General features: G+C 41.7%; 1 long non-coding RNA gene across 1 annotated transcript in view; it reads right to left on the minus strand.

Annotated features, from left to right (window-relative positions):
- The window catches only part of LOC130153284 (uncharacterized), a 72,788-nt gene extending 69,090 nt beyond the window's left edge, over positions 1–3,698 (minus strand). Inside the window, exon 1 of the long non-coding RNA XR_008823298.1 lies at positions 3,265–3,698. This is a non-coding gene — a long non-coding RNA (uncharacterized LOC130153284). The remainder of the gene's footprint in view (positions 1–3,264) is intronic.
- Between the last annotated feature and the right edge of the window lie 9,748 nt (positions 3,699–13,446).

Genomic DNA, 13,446 nt, shown 5'->3' on the forward strand with positions numbered 1-13,446 from the left:
GACCAGATTGCTGGGAGTCAGCAAAATCCAAAAAAATTTTGGACATCCAGATATTAATGATGAACTTTGGGATGGCCAGGAAGAAGAGGAAGGCAGCGAGGAGAAGAGGGTTTTAAAAATAAATAGCCAAAAGGTGGAGAGGGCAGCAGCAGAATGGAAGAATGACAAAACCAGGTTACCACCAGGTGAAAAGGGCATTGGAAGAGAACGTGATCAAGTAATTAGCAGGTGGAAGGGGAAGTTAGGGGTCAAAATCAATCTGTCAGGGGGCAGGTGGGAGGTATTACCACTGCGACTGGCTCTTGACAGAGCAACACAAGAGGAGGGCTGCAGGCTGCTGGGAGGAAATTGCTGCCTAGCGTTTGCCTCAACTCTGCACTGGCTACAGCACACTCCAGAATGGCCCAAACTTTTACTGCACGCCCACCATCGCTGCTTCTGATAGACTTGCTCATTTTTGAGGGGAAACAGGACTTCACTTTGCCCTCGGTAAGCAGACAATGAACAGGCAGTCTGGTATGACAACTAGCTTTTTGTTCATCTAAACAAGGGGACAGACATTCCCAAACTAATTCCAGTCTACAAACCATTTTAATGCAAGTAATTAAACATAATGATTCCTTCACTTCCCAGCCATCTTGGACTCCAACTTGTTTCTTTTAAATTGTTTTTAGCAGGACTTGTCACGGCAAAAGGAGCAACACAATACAAAAAGCAAGCATGAGCTAGACCCATGCGGGAGGTTTTTCCCCAAAAGAGATAAGGGGAATTTATACACTCTTCTGATTTCAAGAACACAACTGTGTCTCTGTCTTTCTGAACTACCCATCCTTTGATGTCCAAATCCATCCTCAAGTATGGGACAGAGCACTGTAGAACTGATTTCCTTGTCTTTTTTGCAAGGTTCATTCAAGGGTCAAAAATCCAAGTATTCAGCTTTTGACCCTAACTAATCTGACGGGCAGTACCACAGACAGGAAAACTACGTCTATAAAAAGACAGAATGATAAGTGCTGAGCCAGACTTCCCCACCACATGTCCTACAGGACAGATTGTTGACAAATTTCCATTTACTGTCAGGGAGAGAGCAGTGCTGTGGCAGGTGAAGCCTTCCACCACTGCCCACTCGCCCTTTGGTGCCCCTGTGGAGGCCAATAATAGTGGTGATTTTTGTTATGGGGTACTGATCTGTAACTTAAGTGGAGACATTCATCATTCAGAAGTCACAGTGGAACAAACTGCTCAATGATGACCCGAGGGCACTCCCAGTCATGAAACCAGACTCAAACAGCAAGCTGGGGATATAAACGCTTATGTTTACAGATGAGTGTTTACATCCTCTCTCTCTCTCTCTCACTACTTCTATTGTTTAATAAATGGGTTGAGACCTCATGTGATGTTCTTCAAGAGTCTGTAAAGAGCTACATGAGTTCAAGCAATCGAAAGAAAAAGGAGACTCTGTTAATAGTCCACACCAATGATCCACTCACATTCATCATAAACAGACAAAAAAATTAAGTGTCCAAAAATCCGAAGACCAACTACGCTGCCTTATTCTACACAGGTGCATTAATCAATTGTTCTCTTTCCTTAGGAGCCAGTTCCCAAATACTATTATTTCAATAGCACCTGCAGAGCCATGTGCTGTCTCCAGGAAAATAGAGGAGAAAAAAAAAAAAAAGTTGGGGGGGAGGGGAAGTGAAATCTTTTCCCCAAGGGGCCTCTAAATCCATTTTCAGGCGAGACCCAGCAAGAATGCTGAGATTTTTCATGGAGAAGGGCTGGAAGTCAATAAAATGCTGAGAACATTTCATGGCCAGCACACCATACGAGGGATGTTTGTGAGTAGATGATCAGGCATCTTTATGACTGTATAGTTACTGTGCCCATCTAATTACCTCTTGGAAAAACTCTATCCATCATCTACCATCTACCTTCCGTGAGAACAATGCTACTGTCCTCTCCAGTTTCCCAGTCAGAGCAGATTGCCAGGAACAGTAGCAATAATGACATCCCCTTCTGTCCTCACAGGAACTGAACACAGAAATACAGCTGCTGCGATTCTTGTGCACATTTTTGCCAGCTCTCTTGCCAGGATCTAGCTGTAAGGCAGACTGGATCCAGAGATGGCTTCATAAAGGCAGGGGGGATGGGACAGGGATGGGACCAACACCAAAAGCACCCAACGACCAGATGTGCCAAATAACTGAGAAGAGAGACCCTTTCTCTCATGCAGCTAATAAGAAACTTACAGCATTATGTGAGAAAAAGCTTTAGCTAAAATATAAAATAGGACATCAGAACTCTTGGGATTTTGCTCCCACCACTGATCTTTGTGCAATTCACTTGTCTAAATGGGGATAACAATATGCTCCCATGCCTTGGTTTTGTGAGGTTTAATCCTTATTAACACTTGCGAAGCAGATTGGGACCACTAAATGGAATGCTGAAAAGAATTTTCAAAGATTTACTACTTGAGAGAAAAATATTGCAGGAAAAAAATATTCCAGTTAGGAGCAGAAGACTGTTTCCCTTCTTGATGTGGCATTATTCAACTCTCTGGGACCAGTTTAACCCTGTTCTGTGAGGCCGTCCTCTGGCTCAGCTGACTCTGAACAATCATGCTCTGCAACCACCTCTTCTCGTACTCATTACAAAAGGTGAGCAATATTTATTGGTTCAAGCAGGGCCAAGGGCTGACATTAAGCAAATTTCAAGGGTTATTTGAAGTTAATTGAGTTTAATCATGTAATGATTTTATAATTAGTCATAGTTCCCAGTCTTGTACCGAAAAAGTCACACTTAAGAATTATTTAAAAGAAAATTAAAGCCAATTTAGAATAAGCAGGAGGAAACTGCATCGGTGATTGGTGAGACTGAGTGAGGGGATCAGAAAGTGTGCTGGCTAAATGCACTAACTGCTCTAGTGCACTGAACCTCTGCCTTCAGCTGCACTGAGCTGAAGTCTCAGCTGGGGACTTGCGCTAAGGGTAAGGGCAGCAGTAAGTTTCCGAATGTTAGTCATGCTGACTTGGTGGTTATTTCTCACTGGCAATGAGTTGGATGGATCCTGCCCCAGGGGAAAAGAAACTTCAGACTTTTTCCACCTCATTGGAGCCAGGTCCACCTAGATGTTTCAAAGGCAAAGACCAGGAAACTGTGTTTATACATCCTTAAGCAGGACTTGCCAGTGGAAAACTATACTCCTCAGTTATATAGGACCTGCTCTTGTTCCTCAAGACTAAAAGGCACCCGAAGTCTTACCTATGCAACTGAGCAGCCTCACAGGGGTGCTGACTGGCTCTGTGTCTTGTCCTGCTGCACACAAGGCACTGCAAGGTTTCACTGCATTCACCTTTTGGTGTGGTGTGGAAGCGCACCATCTCGTCTTCCCACGCGTGGCAGCATGGCTGTGTTCCGGGCAGGCTCCAAGGACTATATGACTCATCTGGATTTAAGAAGTCCTCCTGAAAAAGTTAAGCATACATAGGTGCCAGTTTGATAAAGATACTTATCACCCTGCATAGCAATATAATTATTGATAAAATTATACTACTTCTCATCACCCACGGATAACTCTTCTATAATGGCCTTGCTTATTTTTACCAAATTACAGAACTGGTGTGTGCCCAGGAACTTGGCAATGATAAGCCACAAGCAAGACCAGTTGGGACAAATTTTTTCTTTCGCATACTCAAATCAAGTGGAAAATTCAGTCAAGGAAAAAGAATCAAACGAAAATTCATAACACAAATTAAAATTAAGTAAACCACTCTATAATACATTAAAAATTAAATTATTTGATATTTTGCTTCAGAAATAAGATTTTGAATTGATCCATTCCTAACTTTGCTTACAAATAAGCATTATAAATATACATATATTCCAACTTGAAATTACTGGTTCTGCTTTTACTGAGGGAGAAAGGATTTCAGTGATAAAGCTGAGACCAGACTTTCAGAGCAGCCCAGGAAATATCAGGCCTTCATCCTTTTAAGCAAAGGATTAAATTGGAGGCAAAGCTCTATGTGTGCTGCTGTAGACCTGAGCAGTTGTAAAGCCTGACAACACTGTAGCATCTGCCCAGGACATCATTGCCATCAATGATTCAAAACATCATAATGCTGAGTGCTGCCTGATGCAAAACTTTGGTCCTTCTTGAGAGAAAAATCAAGAAGAGGAACAAGAGGTCTGCAAGACAGGGCTGCGTTCAGCAGGGGCTGCAGCGTTTGACACGTGATGTGCCCAACAGACAGCAGAATCAGAGACAGTCAGTTTGGTGGGCAACTCTTCCAGAGCCAATCCGCCTCCCAGGACAATTTCCAAAACCTAATGCCTTGAATCCAGAAGGCAGTGTTTAAAATGATGTGCATAACACCAGCTTCTTTTAATTTTAAACACAATCTTATCCACTGTATTCTTACTCTCTCCCTACACCCATAAATAATACCAGTGTATTACTTAATGATATGACTTATTATTTATTTAAATAATTTATGTAGAGCCTATAACCTGAACAATTATAACAATAATGATTCAAAAACCAGAAGTTACATGAAAAGGAGAGCCTTAAATAATTAAAAGCCTCTCTCCTTTCCCGAAAGAGAGCCAAGGAGCAGTGTGGGGCTTTCTCTTTAGGTTTTTAGTTCTCCTACAAGTGAAAGGGCAGAGTGCCATTGGCTAAATGCTGGCTTAGCAAAGGAAAAACAATAAATCAGAATAACCAGTGTTACTGTAGCTCTTGTCTAGCCTTTCCTATCCATGCATCGCAGAGGAGGGTAAGTACCACAGGACCTATTTTACAAAAGGTGAAACTGAGGACAAGGAGGTGATACAAATGGTCCATGGTCACCCAGAAGTTCACATGCAAAGCTGGGCATAAATCTTTTCTTCCATCTGCTAGACCAGACCTCATCCACCAAGCCACACTACTTTCATATTTTCTCTTTTTGATTTTTTTTTTTTCTTTCACAATTCTCTGCTTTTCAGGATTTACTATGTTTCTTCTATACGCCCACCTCTCTTCCAGTGCCTCTGTTCTCAGCTTCAAGCATTCCTCCTTCCCGGTGGCCTTTCCCTCCAAGTTTACCCCTCCCGGCATCCACTTTGTACCCAGTTTTTCCAAATAGTTTTTATCCTCTGCAACTAGGCAAATACTTCGCAACTCACAGCACAAGTGGGTAATTGAGCACAGTTGTAAGTGGATTATCATTGAAATGACTAATTTTACACAATGCAGAAAGCTCAAGGCAGCAACAGGGTGCTTTGCAATTTAAACATTGTAGAGAGGGAAAATATTTTCAGGTTTCATTTTAAAACTTTCTAAATGCAAAAATGGAAGCTGATTCCCCAGTGGCAAGGCATAAATACACGTTGTAAACTCAAATCGCCAAATGTTTGCCTAGTTGTATTAAGGGGAACAGATGAATTACCAGAATCAGACTTTACAGAGCAGCTGGAGCAGTAAAAAATAATGTAAAATTTTTAAAGATATTCTGGACTACTCATCAAACACGCCAAAATGACAGAAGTTCCTTGACATCAGTCTTGGGGTGCAATGAAAATATTACCGAAGTAGATGGATGACTATCTCCAAGAGAAAACACTAAATACTTAAACATTGAGATCTCAAAGTTTACATCCATGTTGTAGAGCACTCACAAAAATAGCACTGGGAATTCATGGTCTTGACTGGAAATTCCTAAAGCCAAACCCAACAGCTCCCTAATACAGGGAATCTCACCGTCAATTTAACACAAAACTAATTCCTTAGCAAAGGGATTTTTTTAATTCTTCACTGATTTAATTGGGAGTATGGAAAGATAAATGCTTATGGATGTTTGAAAGTCTTTTCTTAAAAAAAAACATATTCAGAACACTGAACCGAGATTTGGTAAACCAATTCAATACCTAGCTCTGCCACAGACTTTCTGTGTGACCTTGGAAAAGTCATTTAGGTCTATGCATCTACATCAGGAAGCTAATCCACATAGATAATGGAGAGACACAGACAGGCACCAAAAGAGTGGGGATGCAGACCACCTAAATAATACATAAAGATACTATTTTCCTCTACTCTTCATCTCCTCTATTGAGTATTGCTCGTTCGATGCTACATTATCTTTATGGCATAAGACTTTTCTCCCACCCCCAACAGGATCCCAATTTCATATACCATCTTTAAGTATTGCATTAATACAAATAAAAATAAGAATGCAAATTCCAAACTGTTATATTTATCTCATCAGAGCTGCTTACATTTAAAAGATACAACTGTCACAGTGAACAGCTCACAAGCAATGTGCAAACTAAAAAGGCAAATAAATGTTTTGTTAAAAGTTATTTGAGGAATGATTCTAAAAACCACAATCAACACAAGAAAACCACAGTCTGCTCAGTGACCCATTGAGAACATGAAGAGATATGAAGTTTGAATGAAAAAATTCACAACTTAACCTGCCAAACTACCTTCTTTATTCTCAGAATATCAAATAAAGGAAAGCATTTGTGAATAAGGACTATTCATGACTGGAAGCAGGTACATTAGATATGGTGGACTAAGAAAGCACACTCAGTCTGCTGGAGACAGACAGTCGCAACAATTTCCAGTGTCAAAGAAAAATCTGGCACCTTGTTAAATATTAATAAGCTGTCAGGGTCAAAATGTTTAGGTCCTTCCAACTCAATCACTTACATTTCTACTTCTCAGAAGCCATTCAATTGGAAATACCCTTTCCTGTCTTGCCCCTCCTCATCCTGCCTTCTCACCAAGAACCACACAACATCAGATGAAAATGGACAGTAAATGAGTTGGCAGCCAAATGATGTTCTTGCCTCCCCTGCCTTTGCTGGTATGCATTCTGTTATTTTTAGTGAGGCACAGAAAACTTAAATACAAGAAAAAGAACAATGTGAAGAGTTGGTTTAGCAAATCTCTGCTGCATTTTCTGCAGGTTAGTGTTATTGATTACTGACACCTAAGGGTCTGACACATAATCGATAGACCTCATGACCCACATATGTGACATGGCCTGTGGGGGCTTTAGAAACAAGAATGAACATGGCAGCTCCATCCGAAGCTTTTCATATAATATTTATTTATTTATTTGGAGGCAAAGCTGTTTCTACTCAAATTACTGTCATGGCAAAAACTGGTGTCAGAGGGGTTTGCTCATTTCTTCTCCTGGTACCTGAAGATTAGAGCAAAAATACAGTAACAGTGAAACAAAAATCTAACTCTACATCAGCGATCTAGGAGCTAAAACTCCCCTTCCCTCCCAAATTTAGTTACTCGGAATGAGAACTAGTCATCTGAAGGAGAAAGAACTGCTCAAACAAGGGAAAGAGGCAGAAGCTGTCTCACCAGCTCACCTTTATCTTTTTGAAAGGCGCCAGAGAAGCACAGACTAGCATGGAAAACACCAGTCTGACTTCAGAAGACTGGAGGGGCTCTTTTCTGGTGCACAGTCCTCATAGGTAGATGGCGAGAAAAGCTTTTGTACTGCAGTTTGCAGGTCACAGTCTTCTCCAAACATAATCCTTTGTTTCATTGTTGTCTTCTCCCAATACAAAGTGGTCACTCAGGATTACTGCCGAGTCTCAAAATGCTATGACAAATGTGCTCATTTCCTTGACTGCAGCATTGGTTTTAGGTGGGATTTTATACCTCCAGAGCTTTCCTCCTTCTCGCAGGTCACTATTTGCTGTTTCTGAATGTTGTCTTCTCTCAACATTGTTCACTTTTAGTTTGAGGAGTCTCAGTGTTGAATTCCTATCTATGCAGTATTCAAATAAAGGCAAACATCTGAAACTCTCCATCTGGATTTTCAGACATTATTGAAGCCTTACCACCCTTTTCTTCAGTCTATTCTATCAATTGCCAATTACCTCTGCAATTTTTCTAGTTTGTTTGGGTCTTTACTGTCTGTAGGGTGATTGCTATAAATTAGTTATTGCTTGTGCAATATTTTAAGATCAGCCCATACACATAGGCCGTATGCAGGCTGCATATGATGGCACCTAAGATAAATGGAGGCATGTAACTTCATGAGCACAATGACCAATTGAGAGCACTAATGATATAGTTAGTGGATCTTGCTGGAAGACAGGAAAGCAGGAAAGTATAACATGATCAGGTGGTCTGGATATGGCTCTGGGTATGCACCCTCACCCACAGAAACTGATACTGCCATATAGCAGGGCTGACATCAAGGCTGATGGAGACTTAATGTATAGCGCAGATAACATCCTACTACAACTAGGCACCCTGCCCAACCATGGCAACTTAATTCTTTCCTGGATAGGCAAATCCACGACAGAATAGCCTAGACTTTTTCATAAGCAAGCCATGGGTTTTGTACAGTTATTGACCTTTTTATAGCAAGCAATACAGCTTGCTTTCAAGCCAGGCCCCAGAAATCACTTGTTGAGACTGTCTGAGGCCACAGGACGCATCCTGCTGCTCTCCTCCTGCAGAGCTTTTACCTCACTTCTGTCACATTGACAATTCCCTGGCATATTTTGAAGGAAAATATGTTTCTGACCCAAAGCTATGTGGACTTTCAATGCTTCTTCCAAATCACAGAAAAACAAACGGCTTGAATGAAAGAGTTCCTACCAATAGCAAATAACCAGGACAGAAGCTAAGATCTCACAGCAATCCTTTCTTACATTAAATGCCCTACAATAGCACCTAATCTTGAAATATCAGTCAGCAAAAGTCAATTGAGAGGCTGTTGACAAGTCCCTCCACAGTCCTGTTGTCTATGCCAGCTTCTGTGTAATGCTGGAAAGAGTTCAGTTCTAATAAATCCTTTGTTCACATAAGCAAAGTTTTTATTAGGCCAGTGAAGCATGCATTCTGCAATGTTGTAGTGTACCGCACTGTCTGTTGTGGAGGGGCAAGTGCAGCTGAAGACAGAGGCAGAAATGAAACATGTGAGGGGGACACAGCCCACACTCACCTGATGGCCTTAAAACCACTACAGTTCTACAGCAGCTCACTACAGCTCTTGGTTCTCAGGACAGTAATTATTTCAAATGTTAGTGAGCAAAGTCTGGCAATTCAATGTTTTCCACTCAAATCCTTTCCTGAACATCTAACTCCAGTGCTTTTCTGCCCTCCCTTAATAAAAACATCGATTTCTGATGCTGGGCAGCTTCACCTCAGTGTTGTGCTCCACCTCAAGCTGGCTGCATTTAAGGGAGAGCGGCACGTAGCATTCTTGGTCTGTGAGGTGTTCTGAATCCTTCAGGATAGAGAACACTACACATTTTACACATCACCCCCAACCCCCCATCTTACACAAGCCAATAACCTACCTTTTTTTTCCCCTGCAGTTTTCAATACCTTGCAAGACACTGTTATTTTATGGAGAGCTGACAAATACCCATAAGTAAGTTAGAGGCAAATAATAATCCCCAATCAGTTCACCACTAGAAACCCTATGAAGATTTTCTCTTTCCACAAGACCCAGCAATATCCTGTGCAAGAGAGATGGCCTGCTGCTACCATTTTAGAGGTGCAATCTCTTCTTTTTTTTTCATCCTTCCTGCTGCAGAAAATTCTTCATCAGCTCCTGGTAAACACTATTTCTGTTTTACCCTGTTGTGCTGCATGGGGAAACACACTGCTGGGTGCAGGATCTTCCTGCCATCTATTTTACGCCTCTGGGAGTTTTCCAGCAGCTGGCAATAATATAAAAAAGATCACCATGGACTGTGATGTGACCAATTACAGCAGACAGCAGTTATTTATAGAAAAGTCAGCAGCACTGAAGCTTTAACACCAGCCAGCAGACCCCTCTGCTTCCCATCACTTAGTGTGTGTGCTAGCATCCTGCAACACCCTGTGTAGCAAGGAGTTTTAAGGCAATTACCTTGGTACCTCACAAAACTGTAGAGACACATGGCATATGCCCACAGGACAACGAAGGACTAGCACTTTACATACACCGTATCTTCGAACTGCCACAGCATATTTCATTTTCATAAATGGCTGACCTCAGATGTCACTTTCATTCTAAAATCCTTGTCCACCTACTCAGCGGCATAGCACATTAGGGCACAGCACAGTCAATGTGTGTAAGAACCTGTAACACACACCTTCCCGATTCCTGGCTCTTTGCAAAGTATCTCTTCTCATCTTCTCCAGGACCTGCTATAAGGTCTGTCCAAATATTACAGTACAAAGAAAGACAACATGTTACCCAGCTACCTTTCTGAACTTCCTCAGTCATGATATAAACTAAACTAGTTGATACAGCTTTCAGTCTCTTGATGCAAAGATGGAAAATCCACCAGAAAGCTGGACAAATCACAGTAACCAAGGGGCAAATGTTACTTCCAAGGGTCATACATTGCCTCATTGAATCCCTGTTATGAGACAGACAATGCTGATGGTCCCTAACATGCAAATGCTCATTCTCAGAGCTGACATGCAGGATCAGGACCGGTTTGATGCTGCAGTTTGTAACTTAGGCACCTGCCACCAGTCACTGCAAAAATTTGGATTCAAAATGAAATTGCGAATTATTTTGCTTCTGGAATATTTAATACACTATGTAAGTGCAAACCCACTCTTGGAAGCTGAGGGAAAAAGTTCATGGCCCCTTTCTGAGGTGAGCATTTATAGCAGAGCACACTGCAGAATGAAATGCAATATTGCCATCTATTGCCCAGACCTGGAACCAGCCCCTCGCTGTCTGACACATTCAGCTGAAGATGAGATCAATGTTTCAGGACAAGGAATCTTTTAATCATAATGAAAATGTGACCTTGACTGATCCGAGGTCACGTTACATTAATGCAGTCTTCAAAGCTTTTTTTAATAATACAATTAACGATTTCTGCCATACCAGGAAGAGAATTAAAGACCAAAACTCTTAAGGAGTATTGACCTCTTCAGTTTCAGTTTTTAAAATAACCTCAAAGCAACATGGACTTTTTTGCTTTTTTTACCCCCCCACCCCCCTGTAAATTCCCAGATACATAACTGTTAGATATTTTGTTCTATTTGTGTTCATGGGTATCACACTTCTAGTAAAGATGTGGATAAGACAGTAGGAGGGATCTCCACTCTGATTAGCTAACCCTGTCTTGAGAACCAATAGGTCAGGCTAGGACACCTTGCACTACACTAAGAACAAAACCAACAACATTAATTAGGAAGGTTGCAACTACAGTTTGATGCAGAAAGAGACTTACTTCCACAAAGGCGCTTTAATTCATCACTCCCTTTCTCCATACCAATAGTCGCATTCTCTTCCTTAATGTACCATGTCAAGAAAGGTCTCATCTGCGCTTTTGCAAATGACTTGGAAATCTTTAAAGGAATTTAATAAGCCCAAAATATATCCTGTCTAATTTTTGCTCAAAATGCATTCACTTCTCAGCACCAGAAGCCACAGATTCAAATGGCATTTCTCAACAAGTAGTGCTATTAGTTAGCTACTAACTTTAGTCTGAGCATCCTTGGTTCAAACTAGCGGCAGTGCACAGCATGTGACGCTGGCTCCCATGAAGATCCACTATCAGGACACAGTGGGGCCCAAACTACCCAGAAGCTGTGGTCAGAAAGGCAGGACTGATGTGCATCAATATGATTGTGTTTCACCCTGGATGAGTTGTAGCATTCAGGAAAGATTTTAGCTAAACCGGCATTATATCATGTAGAATCATAGAATCATAGAATTGTTTGGGTTGTAAAAGACCTTTAAGATATCAAGTCCAACCATTAACCCAGCACTGCCAAATAAATGCCTCTGTATCAACTGTTCTGTTCTGTGCTTGGTCGCTTTCTTTTTTATTATTATGATGATGTATTCATTTTCAGGCATTATATATAAAACCTGGCAGTTCATGTCTATTTTTAAGGATGGATGAGTGAATCCAGGGTAAGTCATTTTGAATCAATTGAAGACACTGGCAGGGTTTTGTGAGGGAAAGCAGACTCATCTGAGACTCCATGCAGGGTACAAGAGGAGAGAAGCAGAACTGCGCCTGTGCATGAAAAATTTCAGATGAAACCAGGGGACTGTGAAAAATCTGTAACAACAATGAAGAATACAACTCGGCCCATGTCATCACCATATGAGCTTATTGTCCCGGGCAGGGGTTCAACTATGGGATTTGTCAAAGATGATCCTTTCTGATCAGTTACACCACTCCACTGCTACAAATATAAAGAATACTCTATCATCAAAGCTGCCAGGGTTGTATTTCCCTGCATTTCTAGGTCCTCAGCAGCAGAATACTGGCTGCCTCCCAGATTTCTAATACCAGTGGCTTTTTCCCTTGGCTAGGGCAGGCAATATTGTTTGTCCTGACCCTGCTAAGTTTAGAGGTGAATTATCAGAGTGTGTCTTACCTCCTGCTCCAGATACCATTGCTGGAATGGGAGGGGACAGGGAATCATCTCTGTCATTGTAATTATACTGCATCAAAGAGACTGGCTGGTCTGAGAGTAAGCCACTGGAAGGCTGTGACCAGGCAGAAATACAGAAGCAAAAATCAAGCACTGCCATTGCTTGTAACTGATATCAGCTCTTTTTGGTAGAAACCTGCCTTCCCATTCCTCTGCACGACCACAGCACCACTCCGTAAGCTTAGGCCTGTAAGTCAAAAGCCAGGCAAGGACATCGCACAGCATGGTATATCCATCTGTTGGAAGCAAAGGCTCTCTGAAGCTCTCAGTCTCAGTTACCTCAATGAGAGAAAGACGTAAGGTCCTTCCCTCCCATCCACAGCATGGCCGAGCAACGTGCTTTGCGATCTATTTGACGACTCACAAGGATATTACCTATCGAAGTGCTAGTGTCTTTGATGCCTTAACTGTTCAGGCAGGACATGCTAAATATCATTTTGCAGAAACTTCTGATGTCTACAGGGAGCAAGACCCCTTCTTGACCTTTTCTCTTGCTATTTTTCTGGTTTTGTTCTGTGCTTCTCGGAGCTGCTCCTCCATTCCAGATGCACAAAAGAGGTCAAACTAGCAGAGGTGGCTTGTGCCAAAGGCTTTGGCTTCTACCAAGAGACACTTTAAAAGGAAGATATTTGTGCTTGTGACATAGAGCAAAGAGGAACAATATGTCTTTCACTCCAATTGATTTACCCACCAACCTTCTACGCAAACAAGGATAAAAGCAGCATTTCAGTCTGTATTACAGCAGATGGGCTCTGCATGCAGCACAAGAGAAATAGCTTTAAAAAAGACTGAACCAGCCCCAAGATCTGGAAAGGGTGGGGGAATCAGAAGGCTCTTTTATATCATGCAGCTTGAACACAGCATTTACCTAAAATGCATCTTAGTTAAGATACTTATGAAAGGCTTGGAGGAGAGGGGACATGCCAAGCAAGGAGAAACTTCGAAAATTAATCAGCTGAACTAATCCTTTTAGGAAGGGTTTTTCCCTTCTCCCCCCTCCCCAGCTCCTTGCAGACAGCTGG

The sequence above is a fragment of the Falco biarmicus genome, chromosome 7 (genome assembly GCF_023638135.1).
Source record: "Falco biarmicus isolate bFalBia1 chromosome 7, bFalBia1.pri, whole genome shotgun sequence".
In the NCBI taxonomy this organism is placed as follows: domain Eukaryota; kingdom Metazoa; phylum Chordata; class Aves; order Falconiformes; family Falconidae; genus Falco; species Falco biarmicus.